Here is a 25,303-nt window from a genome sequence, read left to right as displayed (position 1 = left end):
TACAGGGACAAGGAGGGCAAGATATATGTATTATTTCTTTGTTAGTGTTCAAATTCCCTGCTGTATTTGCCAAAGGGTTTCACTGTCTCCAAAACTGACACTAATTTCACTAAATATTCTCCCAGTGCAAAGCTACACGATAAGCAAGTTATTTGCAATAACTCACCCATCCCTATTACAGCTGTCAGCTGCCGCTGAAATTATAGCAACACCAGGAAAAGACGTTGCCAGAAGTATCCGAATCTGGTATTTTAACTCCTAATACCTAAGATGCATCTCCAACACTTTTGAGCCGACCATGGCATAAATTTTTGATCGCTTAAGACAAATTTTGACTATTAGTCTTATTCCACTATAGATGATGGAGCGAGCAATTCAAATTCTCTGCGGAATTGTTCCAAGCTGTTTGGCTTTCAGCCAGGAATGACAGCAGCCCTTTGATTTGCACATCCCTTTACCCGCCTGCCATAAAAAGGCAGAGTTTTAGAAACCGTCAGAGCCATCTGTCTTCCCAGCCCCCCAGCAGCCGCAGCGGGACGGAGGGCACACCGGGCAGCGGCAGCAGCGGTGGCCAGGGCTGGGTGAAATAGACCCAGTTCATGTCACCCAACCGGGTGTAGTGCGACGGTGCTACACCTCGGCTGGAGTCTGAGTCAGCTCAGCGAGGTGGAAAACGAGCACCTCGGGGCTCAGGCTTTGGGAGAATAAATTTCATCACATTGACTTAAGGTTTCTGATGGCCTGGGCATCCCAGAGGGATGAGGTGCCTTAACAAACAAACTGGACACCTGGATCGAAGATCAGGTGATTCAAGACAAGCTTACTTACTGCTCCGATTCCCTTTCTGCCCCCTGTTCTTATTCCCTCAAAAAACCACAGCCAACAAAACCCCAAACAAAACCAAAACCCCAACCCTAAACTCCGAACCACAGGAAATCAGGAAAGAAAAGACAGAAGCTCTTTGGCTGGATAAGATCAAAGTTAAGCATCTCTGAGATTCGCTGCTGCAGTTACCAACTGTGAGACGATTCCCAGGGTTAGGAGTCATGACAGAGGGTGAGGAACATCTGGATCAGCTGCAACTAAAAGAGGAAAACATCAAATATTGACAGAAGAATGGTGGCCACAAGTTGGACACTTGTATAACTGAAGTTACCCCACAACACTTGTAGTCAATCAGCATTAAGGTGCAACACGGGTCTCATTTATTCCCCGTCTGAGCTCTGACTGACCTGTGCATTGCATACTATTAACCTTTGCAAACCCCCCAAACTTGTTACAGTGAACAAGAACTACCACAACGTTCCCAAAATGGAATTTTTCTATAATTGAAACATTTACTCTAATCCCGAGTGTGTGTGTGGTAATGATGAAGGTTGAGGCGTGCTCACCTAAACCTTCTTGCACGTGTGCTCTCTGACAGTGCCGGGAGTACACAGGCTGGCAAAACACCAGTAAGACTGACTGGTACAGGCCAACGTATCACTCTTGGGTTTTTATCTGCTATGCTGCACTCCAATTTTTGACTTTACTAAATGACGCTAATTTGTTTGGCTATGAATAAATCATCTGTAATGGCATTATTAGTATTTGTCTTAGGTTATATAACAAAAATAGCCAACATTTTTGTGGACAGACTGCTTAAAGTATGTGATAATGTCAAAAAACCCAACTGACTGTGGAACATACATTCTGTGCTCCGTCCTGGCCACACGGACTCCGGCACCCGCCAGCTCCTCGCTAGAGATGGCGAGGGAAATACCAACATGTCAGGGGTCATTCTGTAAATACGCTGTGAAACCACAGACCACAGATTAATGCAGAAAGATCCCTACACTGCAGGTTCTTTTTTGGGTATAACATTGTATTAATGCACCACTAAGTAATAATACAACAATTCCCTGGGTCTGTTCCCTTCCCATTTAAGTCCCGTCTCAAAGGGTAAAGGAAAACATATTTTTAACTCCTAGTCTGAATATTGTATTACATTTATTAATTCAAACCACAAGATTTCTTTCAAAAATAACCATTTCTAATTAAGCTCTGGAAGTGATTTCTGCAGAAGCTACATTTATCTGCTGTAATATTATGGATATTTATTTTATGGTTCTTGGGTTCCTCTAGGCTATTAATTTATATAAATGAGTTGCATTATTTTTCCAAGTGATCAGTGCTAACTGTTGTTCCTGTGTGACATAATGCTTTTGCAATGATATAATTTCAAAGTTTAATGTATTTTCAAAAAATAATTAATTATATGAAAAAATGCAATTGAATGCAAAATGAAAAGAGCAAAGAATAATCTATTTCCTCATCTTCATTTTTAAACATTTTGTTTGTTAAAAAAATAAAAATAAGATAGCCATAATATAATCTTGAACAGTATTTTTTCTTCCAAATGCAAGGTTTCTCACAAAAGCAAAAAGCAGAAAAACAGTCATTTGCTTGACTTGTTACTAGATCCTCAAGGACCTTTCTGACCCCAGCCCAATAAACTTGAAGCTTCTGTCCTTGTAGCCAGTAATTGAAAAGAAACAGAACTGCTCATCTTTGTATTTATTATACTAGTATGATCAAAGGGAGTCATTTGCTATTTAAGGTTTGTCATTGCTAAACTTGAAGGACAGTATAAACAGCATGGAATTTTTTTATATGAAGTGAAATTTGATCAAAATTCTGAAGCTTCCCATTCCCAAAGACTTCTGAATAGATTAATTTTGGCAGGATTTAGTGATTTTAAAATTATTTTTAGGAAGCGGAGCTAAAGATATCGGAATTACTTCAACAGTTCTGGTTGATGACTGCGAAGTTTGTTTTAGTGTGCAAAAATCACACTGAAAAATGATGACATCTAATGCAGCTTTTTCACCAAGAACTAGAAAAATGCCTACGGGCACGGCAATTCTCTTTAAAAGAGAAGAGAGGTGTGTAGAAGCCGCGTGTCATGATGTCACCTTGAGAGGTCCATACATACACCACTGTTTCCAGGCTGTGCAACAGTTGGTGGGGTTTTGAGTCTTTGTTGAGGAACCTGCCAGCAGCACCAGACAGAAAATGCGGCCAAACGGTGCTGGTGGCCCAGGCTGGAGCGTGCCGGCCGTCACCGCTCTGCCCTGCTTGCTGCTCTTCACTCTTTTAAACAGCCAGAAACATGGCAATTTCTTTCTACCACTCCAAGAAAAATCAAGGCGAGGTGACGGTTAAGACTTTAAAATAAATATGACAAACATCCATACACAGTGATGACTGCTTTCCTTAAATGAGCCTATATTTTTTAGAAATATGACAAACAAAAATTCTATTTGACACATACAATAATAATGTAAGATATAAAGATAAATTATCTTCCCTGCAGTATGCAATATATCTCAAAGTACAGGAAATTTCAATAAATTGCAACGTATCTGTACACATTCTTTTTTCCAGTATGTGATGAAATGCTATAGTTTTTTCAACTTGGTTCAATTTCCTCTAGGCTGCTACCAATAAATTGATTAAATAAACATCTATGCTGTAAATAAAATGGTGCTACTGTATTCACTGTATTGTATTCATTGTTTTGTGATGGAGAACAATTTGTTTCCCTTCCATTCCCCCACCCCCCCGCTGAGCAGAACGGTATTCGGGCTGTGGGCACAAGGTGAGTGGAACAGATTTCTGAGAGTTTTGAGTGTAATCTCAGATCTACAGACATACATCTGTTAGTCTTTACGCAGGTTTTGGATGGCTGAATTAATTGCATTAGCTAAACATGAACAACATCATTATTTAAACACGACCTCTCTTCCTGAACCCGTAAACAAAACCCAGCTTGTTTCAACGTTAAACTAAACAATAGCAGCAGGTTGTATTTGCCATGTAAGGCTGTCTTTAATGTTTATATCATCTATTATAATGAGGCTCTAATCCTGACCGGAGCCTCTAAGTGCTACTCAACAGAAAAAAAAAACCACCCCAGAATAATGACTATATTAATTTTCTTTTTAGTAATACATGGCCCCGGTAATTCCACCAGAACAGCTGGCACCATGATTTCACTTATCAGCAAAAACCGACTAAGCAGACTGTTATAATGAAATCTCATGATATTAAAACGTCATTACAGTTACGGCCGTTACTGCTATGGGTACGCTATAGAATAAAACATTTCACAAAACAAATGATGAGCTAAACAACCCTCCATACGATCACAGAACAAAGTACTTTCTGAGATGCCTGGATCAAGTAAGAGATACGTTACCCCGAGGCGAGGAGTCCTTCTGCCACAAAGGGCACCTCGGGCAACGCCACAGCTTTGGCCACCTCCCTTCCCTTCCCCGCACACTGAGGTCATGGACGACCTGCCTGTGCCAGACCAGGACAAGCTCTCCTCACACCTTTAGCCAGTGTGACTGACCCCAGAGGATGCTGTGATTCCACGGCTTCGCCGCGCCGCCGCTGTCCTGGGGAACGCCGTGCCCACCCTGTATCGCCCTAGTCTTTAGTGTGATTGAGAGCCCTTCCCACTTGTTTGCCATTTCATCCTAGAATACAAACATTACTTTGTGCACTATAATAAAAGGCCATTTCCCCCAGCCATTTCTGTATTTTATGCTCCTGCTGTTCCTTCTCTTCTATAATATATAAAATATAAGTGCTACTTTTCCCGTGCTGCTAAACATACTGATCAAATCGCAGGGAGTTCTAATGTCATTGCTCCCTATATATACTCATACTCAATTGTGACTTAATATAAAATTAAATATTTATAAATTATAAATAATTTATATAAGATATAAATACTCATATCTCTACCTGATTTCTCATTGTTGATGTTTTTTTTTTTAAAAATACCCTTTGTAGGCTTGTTGTTCCTCACACTTTTAGTGGGAATATTTCTGTATCCAGAGTTTTTTTCTCTCTGTGTTAAAAGATCTGGGAGGTGGCTCCTTCAGACAGCGAACAGATGGTCTCACGTCAGCCTACATTTTTTTCTCCTCTTCCTAACTGGTCATCAAAGGCCAATCAATGCCCAAAAGGAGCATTACTGTTAATACAATCTAAATATTTCAAGTGGAGTAAACAAGATAGCATCAGACACTAAATCAGTATTATTTTTCCCATAGTCAAATACCTCCATGGTTCCCCAAGGAGATCATATGACTCAGATGGCTGCCTGGAAATACTTGTGAGCTCCAGAATAATGACATTTACATATAAACACAGAGAAACAGATAATTAAAAGTGCTGAAAGGGGAAAAAAGAAGTTCTTGAGGAGCAATATGCTTTCTTCCAAGGATCCCAACAACCTTTAACAGTATAATGCCCTCAGTATCTACATTAAAGTCTCCTCATCCTTCACCCAGTCATGATGCAGACCGAAGCCATGAATTAACCATATGCCAGGGTAACTGAGGGGCAGGAAATTTTAGGGGGAGGGGGAGAACAAATAGGCAGGGTGCTATTTTCTAGAACTGTCATAGTATAATTTCCAGAAATCTTCTCTCAAGCACAGAGGAAGAGAAAGCATTTGTGAGTAAATTCGGGGCTTCGGATACATGGCAAAAGGAGTCTTAAAACTTTAAGAACAATTAGACTATTTTTTTTCCTTCTTTAATTTCTCTCTCTTTGGCTTAATCCAGCATTTCAGTAGGTTGCTGGATATACCAACTACTTCCTGCTGATACAAGAATGATGACCAGGGACCTAACAAGGGTGATGGCTGAGTATGTACGACTACAGATCCATCTACCAGACACAAAGTTGGTATCTTACTAGACCTTAACTTACAAGATAAGTTACAAGCTGGGGTTTTTTTTCTGTCTCTTAAAACCCCCAAATCCTTCTTCCTATGGAAATTTGCCCTCTGTAATGATGGAAACATTTTGTGTTCCTACAAATCTGGGTATTCCATTATATTTTATTTTACAATTACACTACAAAACTATACTGTGTATACTACATTTACAAATAATACATTTCATATGTCTATCACATCATTCTTGCTGAACCATGACTACAGGGAATGAAACAGGGATTTCCTTTACCTTAAGCCACAGAATTTTGGTTGTAAAAGCCAAGCACCAACTTTCTCTAAAGAACCTTGGATCTACAGGAGCCATGAAAGCTCCACAGCACCCGATGCCTCTTTTTAAGCACAATCTGCATTTTGGAATATAATGTGCCTGTACCCCTTTTCCAGCTAGGGAACAATTCTGACAAATACAGCAATCTTGTGTTGGTTAGGTAAGAGCACGTCATTAGCTTTACAATCCACTGCTGTTCACGGTATTAGTGTCTACCTTTATTATTTTGCAAAAAAAATGAATAGGGTGCCATTTCTTATTGAAATTGTTAAATCCCGGGTGAGCTGGAATTAGTAGAACATTTTTCTCTTGTTGAAGACAAAATAGAACCTAATTACTTTTTTCTTTTAACACCAGAGGACGCATAAACAGCAGACAAAATGTATGTAAGAAACAATCTGAAGAAAAAACAGTAAAAGCACCATTATGAACAAGAAATATTCATATAAAAATACTTTCCATGTTGTGAAATTTAACTCATGCACATAAACCAAAATGCTGTGCAGTTCTCCTAAATGATGCAGCTAGCCTCACTAAACAAGATCAGCTGGTATATAAAAATGGAGAGACAATACACATAAGCAAGGATTTTCAGCATTGGAAGTGCTAACTTGCATAACCCTTTTAACCTGCAGCATCAGCACCAACAGATTAATAATGATTCCTTTTAGTTGGCTTCTCGGGGCCTTATCTGAAATCCAATATGTATTTTCCACGCCCAGAATAGAATCAACCACTCCAGAAGTCAGAGGGAAGTCCCGCTCGGTTCTTCTGGGTCTTTTGAAGGACAGAGTCTATCATAGCAATTCAGTTCAGATGAGTGAATGGCATCTATTCCCTGGTCTCACCCCAGGCAGAGGCTGACTGCTAATGCTCTGTGAGCCTCCTTCCTGATCATTAATTTGACACAGCGCTCCTCTGAGTTCTATTCCAATTCCAAACTTTTACTAGGGAAGTTTGTGCTCAGTGAAGTGAGGATCACAGTTAATTTTAGATTATTTATATCATATCCATTGAGAAACACGTTAATAGCATTACTTTGGTTCAGTCGTGATTTTTTTTTTTTCCACCAGGAGATTCTGTTTCATTTTGAAGGGGTTTAATAAAAATCAGACTGACACATTTATACAAGCAACAGTGAATGTCACAGCATCCCTGATTAAACATTTAGGGTGGCATGTCAAATTCTTGGCAAAGTCCAGAATCGCTCCAATTTTCCAGAAGGGATTGGCATATACATAATGTCACCATTTATCACCAAGGTGCTGAGCTGCATTTTTAATGAAAAAGGAATCTCTTACTGCGGTCATTCCTCCCTGTGTATATTTACATAGTATTTAAATAAAGACTAAATTTTAAGGTGAACCGTAAATTGACCAATTGACAAAAGTGTAGGTTGTGGAATCCTACTTGGCATTAAATTTAATGACCTAATCCTATAAAATCAAGATCCCAGAAGCATAAAGATAGCTTACCATTTATAGATCCAGCAACTGATGATCAAAATGCCTTCCATACATTTTTCTTTGCAACTATAGCAGGCAAAACAGTGACCACCAGAGTAGAGGTAGTTTAATCTTTTCCATTCAACCCTTGATGTCACCAATAACCTACCAAAATTTTTCTTTCATGGGCTCATCATTTTAGATTAAAAAAAATCAAAATCAGCTTTTGAAAAATTAGAAAAGTAGAAACTTTCATAATATTTTTTTTTAAAATCTTCATACTTTATAATTGCACAGTCAGTGAAGTGATCTGACTATAAAAATAAGTAGTTGATAGAGAAATATCCATCACTAAAGCGAAATACCTCAACCGTCAGACAGTGTTCCTGGTTCAAACAAACATTCAGGAAACTCAGGCAGGTAAGGTGTAACTTTTTCACTTTTGTCATAATTCATTGTTTTTAGCAATTGAAGTAACACTTTGTATATAGTCTAAAGATTCGATAAAGCTCTTCCCCTGTGCTGATGGTGCAGAGCCAACAGTGCGGCGGTCCCTTCGTCCCTCCCACCTTCCTTTCGGAGGCATTCCTCATGAAAAGTGAGCAGGGAGCCCTTGCTTTATGTCTCCTGTGACGGTAATTCGACGTTCATGGGGGGAAAAAGGCGTAATAAAAAAAACCCAAACCAGCCCGCTGTAAATCCAACAAGTTCACAGGGGTCTGCATGGCACATACCAGTTACGGAGCATGAACTTGTGTGGTCCCTCGAGCTGCTGGGTGTCTCTCAGGAAACGTGTCCCAGGTGTCCCACGTCCCCTGCTGGTCTCCAAGGTAAGACGTCCCACCTGTGGCAGAGCCTCCACACGTGCTGAACTGCTGCTGTGATTCATGCATGCCACATCTTCATGGAGCATGGGCGACAACACAGAGTAGCTGGGACCCTGCTGAGAGTGGTGGAATAAAAAAGAACACAGGTTAATGCGAAGCAAACCCATACAAATATTTCAACTGGAAGTTTTGGTGTTTGTTCAACAATAGACTTGTATAATTGACTTTTCAAGGTTAAAACTAACAATATTCATGATTCCCCAAGAAAGGAAAATCTCAAATCTTGGCACACTCTAAAATCATATTTGAAAATTTGATTCTTAATAGATTAACTTCCTTTAAAGCTAACTGGAGACAGACCTTTTACTTCCTAAACAATATTATACCACCCCCTCAAGACATCTCCATTGTCACAACTAAAAGGACACCTATCAGCTATTTCACCCTGATTATAATTTCTCTCCCCACAATTTTATGCTATGGCATATATAGAATAATGAGGCTCTGTAGTGCAATATACCAGACAAAGAAATGATGGCTAATGCAGTTGTTTCACCACATAAATGCTTCCTGTAATTTATCCATCAAAAGTAGGAAACACTTTTAATTATATTGTTGTACAGCTGCACAGGAGTATTTTATCCATCAGAAATGACACGTACAATGATGGCCTTGTGAAGTTAAATACTATAACAAAGAAAACAATTCATAGCCGAAAGTTCATGAATTTTCATTTTCTCTTTTAAAAAGACTGCAGTAGAAAAAAACCCAAAATCTCTGCTGTGAAATCATTCATTTTTCAGCACTATTAATTCAGTTTACTCTGGCATGAATGCTGATGCTTCGCAGAGCACACTATATCTAAGGCTAGCCATTTCAAGGGTGAAGATGGGAGCAATTTCATTTATTAGATTTCTCCTGTTTCCTTTAATATCTCTTTTGGTAGGAAGGATCATTTAGGCTTTGTTTCAGATCAGGGCTTTTTACTCTTAGTCTTCATTACTGCTGAAAATCTAGAGACCCAACAGCATATTCATTTACTATGCTATAGAATAATTAGTGCCTGAAAGAGTAAAGCACAAGGGAAAAAAGAAAAAGCAACCCTCCCTACTAAAAAGGGACATTAGTCACTTCTCCCTGACATTTTTTTGGCAGCTGACGTTCTGTGTTTTGTAAATCATTGCATCTGAAAGAGCTCGAGCTCTAAGACTAATGCAGCAGGTCAGGGAAATGACCAGAGCAGGAGCAGAGAGGCTGGTGTCACCAGCTGGGTCAGCCCATGTCCCATCGCTCACTCCCGGTGCCCTCCCCGGCAGGGCTGCCCCCCCACACGGCCTCCCCCGCGCGCCTCGGGGAGCCTCGCTGCACGCACCTGAGCACTGCAAGTGTTGGAAACAAAAGGAGTAAGGCCTTTTCTCAAGGCAAGTGTTTTTAAAAAGACTTTGTAATAAGAGGATATGATATCACTATCATATATCAGGACAGACGGCCCTGAAGGGCAAAGATGCCCAGGAAGGCTGGTCATACTTCAAGGAGGAACTCTCAAAAGCACAGGATAAGGCCATCCCCAGGTCCCATAAAATGAACTGACAGGGAAGAAAGGCCAGTCTGGCTAAACAGAGAGCTTTGGCTGGACCTCAGGGAGAAAAGGAAGGTCTACAGGGAAAAGGGGGTCGGCTACTTACGAACAATATCAAGGTGTAGCAAAGGCATGCTGCGGAAAAATTAGAAGGGCAAAAGTCCAAGCAGAACTTAACTTGGCAACAACAGTTAAAGATAATAAGAAGAGCTTTTTTCCATACATCAATAAAAAAAGGAAGGCTAGGGAAAATGTGGGCCCACTAATGAATGAGGTGGGTGCCTTGGTGGTGGAAGACACAGAGAAGGCGGAGTTGCTGAATGCCTTCTTTGCTTCGGTCTTCACTGCCAAAGCTGCCTCTCGTGAATCCCAGACCCTGGAGACAAGGGAGAGGGTCTGAAGAGAGGAAGACTTCCTCTCTGTTGGGGAGGACTGGGTTAGAGACCACTTGGCCAAACTAGACATCCATAAGTCCATGGGCCCTGATGGGATGCACCCACGAGTGCTGAGGGAACTGGCGGATGTTATTGCTAAGCCACTCTCTATCATCTTTGAGATATCTTGCAGAACAGGAGAAGTGCCTGAGGACTGGAGGAAGGCAAATATCACACCAGTCCACAAAAAGGGCAAGAAGGAGGACCCAGGGAACTACAGGCCAATTAGTCTCACCTCTGTCCCAGGGAAAGTAGTGGAGCGGCTCGTGCTGGACGTCATCTCCAAACACATTGAAGATCAAGAAGTTATCGGTATTGGTCAACATGGGTTTACCAAGGGTAAATCATGCTTGACCAATCTGATAGCCTTCTATGATGTTGTACCTGGTTGGTTAGATGAACGGAGAGCAGCAGATGTCATCTACCTTGACTTCAGCAAGGCTTTTGACACTGCCTCCCATAACATCCTCATTAGAAAATTAAGGAAGCGTGGGCTGGATGAGGGGGCAGTGAGGTGGATTGAGTTCTGGCTGTGTGACAGAACTCAGAGGGTTCTAATTAATGAAGCGGGGTCAAGCTGGAGGCCTGTAACCAGTGGTGTCCCTCAGGGGTCAATACTCAGCCCAGTTCTGTTCAACATATTCATAAATGACCTGGAAGAGGGGACAGAGTGCATCCTCAGCAAGTTTGCTGACGATACCGAACTGGGAGGGGTCGCTGACACTCCAGAGGGCTGTGCCACCATCCAGTGAGACCTGGACATGCTGGAGAGCTGGGCAGAGAAGAAGCTAATGAGGTTCAATAAGGACAAACATAAGGTCCTGCACCTGGGGAGGAAGAACCCCAGGTACCAATATAGGTTAGGGATGGATCTTCTGGGAAGCACTACTGAGGAAAAGGATCTGGGAGTCTTGGTAGTTAGCACACTTTCCATGTGCCAGCAATGTGCCCTTGTTGCCAAGAGGGCTAATGGAATCCTGGGCTGCATAGGAAAGAGTGTGGCCAGCAGGTCAAGAGAGGTCATTCTCCCTCTCTACTCTGCACTGGTGAGGCCACAACTGGAATACTGTGTCCTGTTCTGGGCTCCCCAGTTCAAGAGGGACAGGGAACTACTGGAGAGAGTCCAACATAGGGCAACTAAGGTGATTAAGGGATTGGAGCACCTCCCTTACGAAGAAAGGCTGAGGGAGCTGGGGCTCTTTAGCCTGGACAAGCGAAGGCTGAGGGGAGACCTCATCTATGTTTACAAGTTCCTAAAGGGCGGGTTGAAGGATGTTGGAGCCGGACTCTTTTCAGTGGTTTCCAGCAATAGGATGAGGGGCAACGGGCTCAGGCTGGAACATGGGAAGTTCCATTCAAATATGAGAAAAACTTCTTTACGGTGAGGGTGAGGGAGCACTGGAACAGGCTGCCCAGGGAGGGTGTGGAGTCCCCTTCTCTGGAGATCTTCAAGACCCGCCTGGATGCAGTCCCGAGTGATGCACTCTGGGCGATCCTGCTTTAGAAGGGGAGTTGGACTAGAGGATCTCTAGAGGTCCCTTCCAACTCCGACAATTCCGTGATTCCGTGATCCACGTCACAGGAAGCCCGAAGAGCAGCAATGAAAACCAAACCAGTAACTTCAAGCGAGAGAAGACAAAGGGCAAGAGGCAGTTATTAGTTCAGAGACACGAGGCGAGGCCCTTTATTAAAAACATGACAAAGGGCTTGAACGTGATTCTGCAAGAGATATGAGGGCAAAACCACCAGAGCTGAACAGAAAGAGATAAGCGCGGGAGAAGACAACGTATCAAGTATCCAAATTTTAGATACAAAGGAAGAAGGGACAAAGTGTCCACAAGGATGTGAACAGAAAGGAGGAAAGGACAGATTTTGACGATAAATGGAAATAAGGCTTATTGAGCTGCAAAAGAGAAAAGAGAGGAGTCAAGAATGGCACCAAGTGGAGCAGCCACAGCAAAGGGAACAACAAAGCTCACGCATAAAAAACACTCGCCGTCGATCTAGTCCTACGGCACCCCTTCTGTCACCCTCAGCCCCACGGCAGAGCTGCAGCCCTGCTGCTTTCCAATGCCAAACGTCACCACTGATTCTGGAATTTGCACCAGCAGGTATCGGAAAATGTGCTGCTCACACTGCCTTTAGAGGTCTTTAGGGAACAGAAACATTTTCTGTAGCAGCAACTAAGGGCTGACAGATGCAATAAAACTTTCATGGGAAGATCTCCATCTCACCAGCACAAAACTAGTACTTTAATAAAGATATATTCATTTCTGCAAACTTACAGAATATTTATCTACAAACCTCAGGACCAAATACAAACATTTCTTGAGCAGTCTTACCATGTATCTCTTTCTGCGATGTATTGATTTTGTTTGGAATGCATTGCCTGGTCTTAGACCTAATACAGAATGAAAGGAAAATGCCATCCTAAAGGTCAAATATCCAAACTAAAAAGAAGAGTTTTAGAAATAGGAATTAGAACCAAATATATTAAAAAAACCCAAATGTTTTTGGCTGACAACTACATACTGTAAAGAAAACCTGGTCAAATTTAGAGTGAACTTCAGCAGCTATTAAAAAAGGATTTATTAAAATTACCAGAAAAAAAACCCAAATTTCTTTTGTACATGAAACTATAAACCCATTTACTTGTAAAACCAATAACATATTTTGGAGGTTGAGGAGTATTTCTGACAATGATTGGTTTTTCTGGGTACTTTTCATTGTATTCTTTTCCAATTTTTTGTTGAAATACAAGATTTCTGTTACTAAGATATAAAACCAGAGAGGTCCTAACATCCGACTAGTGGCATTCAGTTGGACCAGGGTGTCAGAAAAATGCTTCTCCTTTAACCAAGATGAAAGAATTAACCCTGCCTTTTCCAAACAGCTCCCATTTATATTTCCGTTAAAGCATCCAATTCTCTCACCAGACGCATGGCTACTTACGGTGACAGTAAGTTCAGTGCTAGATTCAGCACAAATCTGTTCCTGAACCCGAGCAGCCAAATGAGACTGAAGTGACATATATAAATACATCTATTTATCAGAGTATTAGCTACACAGTAATCTATTTCAACCCAAGTTCCCCCTTTTGAAGTAGTACATTAAAGGCTATTTCTTCACATTGTGTCTGAAATAAGATCCTCTCGTTCACAGATGTGGGAACTGAACTGGAACCCCTGGAAAATGCAGTCGCTATATGGCAAGGAACGGGGAATAGCCCCAGCCCGGTTTGCTTTCTTTACCATTTACTCACACTCTGTCAGACATTCAAGTGTGCAAACACAAACAGAATGAGTACGTTTGCTCAAGAGACCGGAATCTCCTGTGCACCGATACAATACGGGACAATTATGGCTTCATTAGTTTTAAAAGATGAGGAGACAATTATTTCTCATTTTAAATGAGCATAAAGTAGTAAAAGTGAAGCTCCGCAGCTGTTAGTTTTGTTTCTGTACCCATATTTCAGCTCCTTGATCTATATAATTTTGTATTTTCTAATTTTTGGTTGTCCAGGGCCCTTAACTCTACTTTGTATGTTTACTTTAAATAAGCATAGCAAGGTATTTCTAGAAAGGTCTAAGTTTCTGAGTTTTCAAAAAAAATCTGTTCTCATACGCAGAAAAGAAGGTATCATGTAAGTTCCTACTGTTTAATATTAGGCAAGTAAGAAAGAATGCCTTTGGGGGTGGGGAACCGCCTGGCATTTTCCTACAAATATTAAAAAAGACAGGATTATGAGCAATGCAGAGAGTGACAGCTTCAGGAGGCTTGCTAGTCTCCATGGGTATTTACTGTGCAAAAAGAAAGCAGTATTACATGGATAATGATATATGGTAGAATTTATAATGAATAATAAACTTGGAATTTTTTGACCATTTAATAAAAGATATAAATACTTATTAAAATTTAGACTGTGATTAAAAAGGAAAAAATACAGAAGCTTTATACTTCTTTGGAAAGTTCTAAGGGATTTATTTATCAAGATACGAAAAAAAAAATAGATTAGGAAAGAGTCTCCCAAAAGCATAACAGCATCAGAATATGATTTCTTAAAAGCTGGACTAATATAATCATCAAAGGACTCCATTCCTAGCAGCATCCTCTTCCTGGAAACTAAATCCATAAGCATACCTGATGGACATTTCCTTAAACAGCTTGTGTGCTCTCAGGCTGTCATATAAATGACACACTTCTCTACTTTTAAATAGAGCCAGTTTGATTCTGTGAGATAAAAGCCTCCCAGGTTTGTGTCAGTGTAGCGCCGCAGGCAGGGACGGTGACGCCGGGCGCTGTCCTGGTGTCTGGGGAGGTGTGAGCAGCTGCTACGTAGTGACCGCTCTTCTGCGACACAGAAATCAAACCAGGAACAGTTTGGTTCATTTGGGTGTGCACATATGTATGTGTGTGCGTGTGAATACAGTAAAACTTGTATTCAAACATATATATATATATGCACACATACATTTTTCACTCTAAGGAACAGCGGAGAAATTAAATGAATGATCAACGTTTCAAATAAATAGATAAAAGAGATGATCATTAGTGAGACGGGGCCTCCAACAACCCATCTGCTGAGCCGGGTGCACAGAAACCACTGGCCAATTGCCCTAACAACATAACAAAAACTGCATCAAAGAACTGAACTGATGGACAGGCTGCTTTGGAAGATAAAGGAACAATTACAAATGTAATTTCAGCAAAGCCCTTTCTAAATGTATCCCACAGAGAATGAAAAAACTCTGTTCTGATGAGAAATTTTGTAAAATTTATTTCATGGCTTCATTAAGGGCTTTGTTTAAAGCCCATTAACAACCAGGGACAGGTTTTCAGCTCACTTCGGGGGTCTCAGAGCACAGTGGCTTTTGCTGAAAGAGGACAGATACAAAAACCTCCTCTTTTAATTTCTGTCAGTAAATATTAGAACTGTGGAACTGTGAGTATCACCTTTGGTATTTCCTTTTTTTTTTTTTAAACGATAATTCTGACAAAATAGAATCATTAAGGCTGAAATTTTCCATGCAAGACTACTTTAATTGGTTTTGTCTTGGTTTTAGCATTAACAGTTCAGAGAAAACTTGCTGTTTCCTAATATTAAAAGAAATTCCTATTGATGATTGATTCTCACCAACTATTAATTGGAAAGCTACAGAAATTCTGTGCTTTCAAAGCAGGCAGCTAAGACATAGCAGGGAATGCTCTTCTAGGAAGCAAGAGCTCACCTATGGAAATCTGCCCAAATCATCTGCTTTTAGAAATACAATCCTCACGTGCTCAGAAAAGACAGCTTTTCTGTAGCTGCTACACTTCATTTGTACTAAGAATGCTTCAGACTGAGACAACCAGGTATTTTCCTGGCAGCATCTAAGGATCACGTAATGCCCAGATCTGCTAATTAACACCAACAACGGGAGCCTGTCTCCTCAGCCTCGGCTCTTCCTTCCTTCCCCAACCACAGCTTCTCTGGAACAAACCTGGGATTATGGCAACAACCCAGGACCATCTCATCTCAATTAAAGCAGCTGAATGAAACCCCACAGAACTAAACCACATTCTTTCCTTAGCTGCTGAATTCCCATCTGCTAATGAACAGGACATCTAAAATAAACTTTTCGTGGATGGCAGTTAAATATGGACTCATAATTAGTGATGACCAGATTTCTGACCTACGAACCCAACGCGCAGCCGCAGTGAACAGTCATACCTGCAAAGGGGTCCAGCAGGAGCTTCAAGGGACTGTCCCACCCGGCTATTTGTAATGCTGAGCAGTCGGGAGAGCGGGTCACCGGCAGCTCCCGTTGTCAACCAAGCTGAAGGGTGCTTTGACCTTCATCTCCACGTGTGACGGCGCATGACAGCACCTCACCTTCTCCTCCCGCGAGGCGACCTGGAAATAAGTATTTTTGAAAAAAATAAAGCAGGGATGTCTGGCACAGCAAAGCAAGGAAAGACAGTGTTGGAAATTCTGGAGTTGGAATAGGCTGATGCAATGCAAATGGAAGTAGAGAAAAGCAAAAAGAAATTCACAAATTCATCTCTTGAATCCAATCCCATTTTAAAGCCTTTGAATCTCTTCAGGAAAAGCAAATTAAACAAACAAACAAAAAAGAATAAAAATCCCTGAGCATTTCTAAAATGTGAAGGTGGGTTGAACTGATTTGTCCTTCCTGAAGTCCACAACTAATGTGCGACACATCAACGAACAAACAAAAAGACAGAAAAAAAGATATCCATCCAACTCTCTCTTCTAGGATGGGATTGGCTAGAGTGCAGAGAGAACCGATTTCTGTTCTTCTACCTGCCCTCCAGACCATAAGAGCTGGAGGATCTTTGACCTTGACTTAACTGCGGGTTATTCACCCATATTTTAACGCAGTATAAAGGACTGATGCAAATCTGGGAATTTTGTTAACTTTGTTACTTTTTTTTTAAACTAATATTGTTTATAGTTATGCTTGCTACAAATTAAATACACAGCAAATTCAGTATGTCACTTAAAATGACACATTCATTCCTGCAGTAATGAAAGCGGACATAATACATTTTTTCCACCGTAGTAATTCTGCTCCCCTTTTAAACTTAGGCTCAGGGAAAGTTCTGCACACATCTGTCTCTGCAAACATCTTTTCTTCTCTTCAAAAGAAAGGCAGGTTCTCTTCATTTGGTTCCTCTCTTGCTTTTACCTTCTCTCGCTGCTCTACTCCCAATTGCCATCGGGACACCCACTGCCCTTTTCCTCGGAGCTGGGAACTGCAGACTGCCCTTAAGACTCAACAGGACTGAGTTAACTGTGGGGTCACCCTCCACTCTTCAGCTGGCACCTTCCGGAGCCACAACAGCCCGAGCAGGGTCACTCCCCCTCACTGCTTGGAGCTTCAAGCTTCAAAAATCTTCAGACTCAACACGGAGTTTGGTTAAAACCAACAATTCTTGCCTATTCCTGTCAATAAATCTAAGTCATTAATCACTTTCTAAAGCTTCTGACAAAGCAGATTGATCTAAACTTAAATCAGCAAGGAAATCTGAGATTACTTGCGACAGACACAACACTGCATTCCACAGGAACGGTGGAGAAACTCTCCACTCAAGGCAGCGACCACATTCCTGCGATGAGAGCAAACCACAACTCTGCTCACGCTGCGAATGGGCTCCAAAAACAGACCTATGAAAGGAAAATACATAATTGGCAAAGCTGCAAGTCAGAATGAATCAGGTCATTAGTTCGGAAACCCCAAGGAGAGCTTAATTAGATATGAATTATCTACTAATTGTGAGTCTCTCTGATGCACATTTGTTTGGACACCTATTACTCAGGGTCCCTACCACTGTTCTAACCTTAGAGCCGAATTCAGAGCATCCCCTCCGAGCCCCGCGCTGGCTCCCAGCTACCGGCACGTTACACACAATTCTGAGCTGCTAACGGGAACAGCAACACAGCTGAGTTCTTCCTAAAATATTTCTGGCATATTTTTAGGGATTTTATTTCTTTTTTTCAAGTACATTTGGGTTGAAGAAGTTTGACCCTAGGTCTTTAGATGTCTTGCAGGCTCAGGTACCCACTCCTGGTTATTTTGGCTCACATCAATACCTTTTCACTCCCACACCAGCCAAAAACTTGGCTCTTTCTACGTGTGTGCTAAATATTCCTGGGCACAAGGAAGTTTCACCTTCCTTTCAACTTTTCACCAACTCTTCTCTGCCTGACATAAAATCTAACTTCAAATCTAGGATAAACTGTCACATTTCAACACAGTAGACACAAGTATAAAAATATAAAACAAGCACAGTGGCTTTTGTTTCCTGTTAGGCTCTGAATTTACCTCATCCAGGATCCTAATATGTCAGTAAAAGGAGGAACTCACGAACTGTCCCTCTAGAAAGAGTACTCAATACATGCAAGCTGTACATTTTGATAAAAAAATTACTTTGATTACTAAAAGTAGAAACCTACCCCTGTATTTTTGGCACATACCTAAAGAATTGCCTGATTGTCAGCACTCAAAATTTCCATGTAGGAAAAATAAGCTTGTGCTACTTGCCATCAAATACAGATCAGTGAACCAAACCAAGTGTTTGCAAACATTCACTGCAGTATTTTTTCCCTTATAGGTACCAAGAGATATCATTCTACTTTTTCTCAAAAGACATATTTATGAATAGATTAGAGAAGAACTTGTCAGAATAGCAGGCAGGCATAAAAGAACTTTCAGGGTCTCCAACAACAACCGATTTCTGTTTCTGATTTTAAACATATCTTAGACTGAAAATTTGGCCTATTTTTCGTCTGCCGGGCCGTTGCTGTGTTGTGGTTTGGGCCGGACTGGCCCTGAAGCCATCGTCTCAAACGCAGCGCTGGAACAGAAAGGTTCTTAGGGTGTGTGGCACCACGCACAGGCACACCAGGGACCCGCGGCAGACTGGTGACTTATATTCCACTGCACTGGAAATTAAAAGGAGAAAAAGTAAGGCTGAAAAGGGGGAAGAAAAAAAAAAAAAAAGGATAGCTTCCCTTAAACTTAGATGAGATGTTACCAAGAAATAATCAAGCTGGAACTTATTTGAACTTCTCTGTCTAAATCAATAGTGGAGTAGTCTGTCTTTGCAGTGATAAGAGGGTAAGGCTCAGCCTTTCTGTTGGGCTCAAGGCAGGAGTCGCAGGTTGAAGTGTAATCAAAAATTATCTTCTGGCTTTTTCTTTTTTTCCTTCCCTCCTAGAGATGAAGCTCCAATCGATGGTCTCAGAGCTTCAGATTATCTGTCAGACAGGGAAAAGCTGTCTCAAGCAGCAAGGACCTCTAATCAAATATTGACAGATGAGATGTTCCAGGCGATAAAAATAGATTTAAAATCCAAAGTGACATTTTTTGATTAGAATCATAGCCTAACTGTTAAAGTCATGATGTAAGATAAATGATACGGTCTAAGCCTTCCAATCAATTTATTACCTTTCCTAAATATAATGAATATGAGTTTCCTACTGAAGCCAAGGTCAAATCCACACAAATTAACCTAAATAGCTTCATATTTTTCTCTAGATTGATAAAAAGACATCTGTTCATGATAAAAACAACTTCTACTTGATTTGAAAAAGTTTCAAGTTTGAAAGATATAGAGAGAGAATAGGAAATACAGGTAGAAATGGTCATACTCTACAACATTTAACTAGTATTCCATTTTAACTGAACCCAGGGGAACCCTGAGGTATTTAACAGCTCACCTAAGGAGACTTCTCTATCTAGAAAACATCGATCAGCTTCAAAAGTCAGTTAAAACTTCACTTAAATTAATGCAGTAAATTACACTGTTCATAGGAGTATATGAGGTAGCAAGGATGAAACCACAACTTAAACCAGAAAAAAACTGCCACCAACTAACCACCAAAAAATTCAATAAGAATGAAAAGAATTCTACCTACTCAGAATTTAATAGCTTTAATATAAATCCAGTTGGAACTCATGGGCACAGAGCTCATAGCTCCAAGCAGAAGCCTACTAACAGATGCTTTTGGTGGAGGAAAAAAGGGAGAAGCATGCCTTCAAACACATCCCCCCCTTTATGACGTGGGATTGAACCAAACGGGTTTAAATTAATATAAAAATGTTACCCTTAACATGGAAATGGTGACCATGACACTGCTGTGCTATAAGAGCATTTAAGCCCGCCCATTGTTTGACTTCCTAAAAGCACAGGACACTTTGTAGCTTAAAAAAAAAAAAAAAGGCTAAAAAAAAGATGGAAGTCAGGGTAAGACAAATGAAGGTGGAAGCTCTGCTCTGGAGTCATGAGACAAAAGACTGTGTAGATCAGTGTCTCGAGGCCATACCTACCCGCCCAATACCAAGACTAAAATCCGACTATGATTCAATACAGCTACTATAAAACATTTTGGTTTTATAGGTTGAATGTATTATGGAACACATGGAAACTTAAAGTAGAATTTTACTTTAGATTGATGAACTATTTTCAAAGCACTGCAGTCACATAATCTAATTCACATGAGAAAATGCACCAGTAGACTAGCTTTTCTTTAAACTGTTAAAACGGTATGCAAAATAGACACCTACATATTCATGCAATGGTGTGCTAACTCAAGCTCAGTATCTGTCAAACTAGGATAAGATAGAATAAACTTCACCTCTTCAATTTCATTTAAAAAATATACATTTTGGAATAAACATGGTGCCAGCGATCAACAAATTTAACATCTGGAGCAATTATTAGATAGTTTAAAAATTGAATGTATATACCCATTGTACGTGTATAAAAATATTTAAAAACTGAGTTCCCAACTATATAAGCAATAATTTAAATGAAAGATTTTTTCATTTATTAAAGTACAATCAAAAGAATATAATGAAAATCATCAAAGCTAACATAATAATTGTAATAATAACCACAATAATAATCCTATTATGGACACTAGGGCAGTAACGGTATCTAACAGTCATCAGGAGAAATATATTCTCCTCTCCAGCCTCCTTACAACATTCAAATAAAACACTATGGAGACAAAGAAAGCTTTGTAACATCAGCACAGAAGACAATTCCCTATATTTTCAGTATCATTCGTCAAGAAGAAATTTTTTTCAGGTTATCAAAATAATTCTGGCAAGTCATCACTTGCAATTCAGTGCATATCCAAAATTTAGCTAAAGACATTGTCCTGTGACTTCTCCCTTGCAACACTCACGAAGATTTTACCTGCTTTGCCTGTTTATAGGCTTTGTTGTTACAAGACCCTCATACTCCTTATAAGCAAAAATTACCAACGAATTAAGTCTCACAGATCCATTTGAGGCAGAAAAGGACATCCAGTTTACAGATAGGGAATTTCATTAATTCCCTAAAGTCAAAATCAAGGTCATATGTAGCCAGCTGTAGAATTGCTACTGAATTACAGATTAATCTCAACCTACAGTAAAGCTCATGTTAAATTGAGAGAAGGCAAATTTTGCTTCAGTCTCCAGATTCCCAGTGCTGGGCACTAACTTCCAGGTACGATGTTTTTGAATTAACAAAATTGGCTTGAATTAAAAACACTCAATGGCCTGATCCTTTTTTTCCTCCCTTGAAGGGTTGGTTCCCAACACTGCTTAGTTTGAGAAATAAAACTATGGCTGTAAAGGAACGAAGATTAAAAATTAGTAACACAGGGGCTAAACCGAGCTACTCCGATTCCCATCCCAGCAATTCCACAGTGTGGTTGCTCTGACAACTGCAGCCATGGCGCAGGGATCTATCTCACTGCATTCCATCTCAGCCAGGCCCAGCCTGGGACCTTTCCACAGATAAACTAGTTTAGATGAAGAGCAAGCGAGGCAGCAGCCCGTCATGTGGATGCCTTTTCTACCCAGGTGTAACACCGCCCGTCATGTGGATGCCTTTTCTACCCAGGGTTCAAAGGACTGGTGTTACAGAAACAAATGTCTTAAACATTTTGGAGTCATAAATTATATATTTTCTAAATCTTTCTCATCCAGTGAAGAAACACACTAATTTTCACACTTTTATGCAGGCATTGCATCATAAAACTATGCAAAGATATCTTCTAATCTCTCCCTTGGTCTTTTTCCAGCCAGTCTGCAGCCAGGAAAGAAATAAAGACCAACCTATGGTGGAAAGGAGGAGGCCGAGGTTTTTTTTAAAAATGTACTTAAAAGATGCACTGAGAACATGCACTTGCTTTTTCCTGCACGAACATTTAGACAGCCATACAGGGACGATCTGCTTTCTAATTTATGTGTTCTGATAAAGATTCTCGCTTATCTCCTGCCCAGTGCCTTTTCTGGAGGTTTAGCACCATGACTACACTTAATGGAAGTGATGCAGATAATTTCCTTGTTCTTTCAAACTTCCTTTCTTTTTTGGACCAATTATCCCCAAAGCATTTGGTTAATCAGTAGATACCTACTCTGGCTCCCTCTACAAAGCAATGAACTGTCAAATAAACTGCGTAATTACTACTTCCTGATCTGAGGGCCATTATCTATAGTTCCAATTTTGACAGTTTTCCTTTCACACATAATATTCACAGCCTAAGGTACACCACTCATAAGATATCACATAAACAGGAATGGGCTTTATCTTCACCTGAAAGCATTCTTTTTTTTTTCCACATACATTCAAAGGCATTTCTATCGCTGACTGCAACTCCCTCAACTGTTTTAATGTTTTACTCACATTTAGCTTTGATTGAGATGCTAGCGGTCCCATTCTTCCAGCATTATTTTTAGCTTCCTTTTAGAAACAAACCAAACAAAACAACCCTTTCACACCTTCACGTCTTCCAATCAAAAAATTAATTAAGGTGTTATTTAAATTGACATAGATAAATAGCGCAAAAGATTGCAAGGACATTTACTTAATTAAAAATGAGGCTTATTTTATAAACCAGACTTCAATTCAGCTTAAGTGAATTCAAACCAATTAGAACTGGTGTATTTCCTGTATTTATATAAGGCTCTGGATGCATCTGGAAAGCTCCTCGCACTCTGAGTATGCCACATTACCTGATAAAGATATTGGCCATATTGCTTCGAGAAACTTTAAGCAGAACACTCCATTAGCCATTATGAAATGGTCTCATTGGGCAACACAAATACTTACTGTATCTTTGGTGTCAGTTCAGCAATTTCTGCTACACAGTGGTATTTTTTTTCACCTCCATAGACAACTCATTTGCAGGCAACAACAAACACCTGGATGGTGACACAGGCATAGTTTAAACTCTAACAATTAATACAGCTCTCGGGTTATTTTTTTTCCTTGTGTAAGCAAAGCCATACAATGGCACCACACTTCCATGAACAACTTAAATTCTTTTTCTTCATACTAGCTGCCAAATCGGTTGCTGCTCTTTCCTTTTTTTTTTCCCCTGCTTTTTTAAGAATAATGTTAAGATGAGAGAAATTAAACGTAGGTTCAACAAAGACAATAGCAACATGAAGCTGCTCCATAGTTTTTGGGCATTTGGAAATGTCATTCTCACAAACACAGCAAGTGTCAGAACACCAGGGTGCCCAGAGCCCCGACTGGCTTACAGTGATTTATTCTAAGCAATAATTCTGCATCCCTGGCAGCTGCTGGAGCAAGGCTTTGCTTGAGGCCTGTGCACGTACATACTGGAGTTAATGGAGCAGCAGCTCATGCTGCTCCGAACAGCTGGGGGTGCTTAACTTGGTTTTCTCCACAGAATTTTTGGATTTCATTTATTTCTGGCAATTATGGAATGCAATGAAAGAGAGAATGGCGAGTGTAGAGAAACAGAGCAATGTAAAGCAGGGAAACCTGGAGCTAGGTCAACAAAACATGCTCCTCTGATGATGTAGGTAATTTATTTTTATATTTTACACTGTTTTACCTGTTGGTGAGGACCGGGACGAGGGATGCAGAGGGTGTTGCCACAGCTGGAGAGGGGCTGAAGGCAGCTGGTGACACTGGAACCTCTGTGGTGCTTCATGCAGGCGGGTTCTGCAGCTGCCTAATTCCCTACGGAACCTCCCCTTCCTCATGAATATTCCTTTATTCCATGTACCTCCTCCAGAGGGGCTGGCAGCATCACAGGATCCTGTCTAGCACTCTCTGGGGTGTGACTCGCCCCGGCTCTGTATGGCAGCTGGAGCTCCGCAGTGACTGCGCGCTGCGGGGGCACCTTCCATCGCTCTCCCCAGCCCCTCAGGCTCTTCAAGGGAAGGCAGCAGCTGCATTTTGCCATTCACAGTCATTTATGCCTAAAGGCTCATGTTTCCTGTCAAAAGCTGGAACCAGTGATTGTATATGATTTTTGTTCTTTAGTTTAACTGTACATCACCGATATGTTTTCATAGCATTTTCCATCTCGTAATGACTTTATTGATCCACTCTTCAGTCTTTCATCTTTCCATGCACCTAAGTACGTTGTAACAAACTTCAGCTGATCATTTTGTACCTTAAATTGCACATAAATATATATTATAGAGCTATTCAATAATCACTCAATATCAACAGTCTAACTATACAAGGGCCCAAGACAGAGCCAGGCATCCTTAACTGTCACTGGAAATAACTACAGCTAAATAGGAACAGAACTAGGTTGCTATCATCTGCTTGGGCTGTCTCCCATTCCAGAAGCAAAATGAAAAGAAAAGAAAGAGACATGAAAAAACTAAGAAAACATGAAAGGAAATTAAGCATATGATCACAAGAGCAATCAGTAAAAAAATTTACTTTCTTTTTTCTTAATAATGGTATGAATTCATAAGCAGTGACTTTAACCTTTACATTAATTTTTTTAAAACATATTGTTTGACGATTAGGAACTTTATGCTCTTACAGTCTAGACATCCTCATCAAGACAAACTGTAAACTAAATATACTTACTTTCCTCTGATATACTGTCCTCTTTCTCTGATGGTTTTCCAAAGAATCAAAGATATTTGTGTTGAAATGAAAGCTTCTTCTACCGCACCCAGGCTTTCAGTTTCTATCCCATTCTACTGCTACTCAGCCCACAGTGCTGGATGTCTAATGTTGCTAATATCACTTCCATAGCAACACACTAAGATACCATAAACTTGGCATTATGGCTTTATTCCTCAATTAGGTGTAAGGAGGAGCTGATTTCAAAAGGCAGCTCTTGTTAGAACATACATATACATAATCATGGGAAGCGGGATACAGACAGTGGCTTTCAGAGGACTGTACGTCTGTCTTGCAAAACAAGTTGTCCCTCTCCCAGTCTGACCAAGAACAAAGAACTTGTTTTGTTAGTGATGTTTGGAACAGATTTCCCCAGCCGTCCTTAAAAACAGTGGCACAGAATCACAGGTATTCAGTTTCTAGGAAAGATAACACTACTTGCATTTTTCACCTGCTGGATTCAGTCCATTGCACATTGGATTCAACACAGTGTAAAATGAGGGGAAAAACTGAGTCCATCCTTTGAGCTGCAAATATTAGGAATGCACAA

The 25,303-nt window shown here is 40.5% G+C and overlaps 1 long non-coding RNA gene across 3 annotated transcripts in view; it reads right to left on the bottom strand.

The window, feature by feature from the left end:
• The window catches only part of LOC106891703, a 95,231-nt gene extending 70,313 nt beyond the window's left edge, over window positions 1–24,918 (bottom strand). For all 3 annotated transcript variants that reach the window (XR_001412764.1, XR_001412765.1, XR_001412766.1), the window contains exons 1-3: window positions 24,715–24,918; window positions 16,061–16,243; window positions 8,245–8,453 (exon numbers count right to left, since the gene is read on the bottom strand). This is a non-coding gene — a long non-coding RNA (uncharacterized LOC106891703). The remainder of the gene's footprint in view (window positions 1–8,244; window positions 8,454–16,060; window positions 16,244–24,714) is intronic.
• Between the last annotated feature and the right edge of the window lie 385 nt (window positions 24,919–25,303).

Source organism: Calidris pugnax, unplaced genomic scaffold, assembly GCF_001431845.1.
Source record: "Calidris pugnax isolate Ruff unplaced genomic scaffold, ASM143184v1 scaffold172, whole genome shotgun sequence".
NCBI lineage: Eukaryota > Metazoa > Chordata > Aves > Charadriiformes > Scolopacidae > Calidris > Calidris pugnax.
Note: the sequence above shows the minus strand (reverse complement) of the source record. Positions and strands in the feature narration are given on the sequence as shown.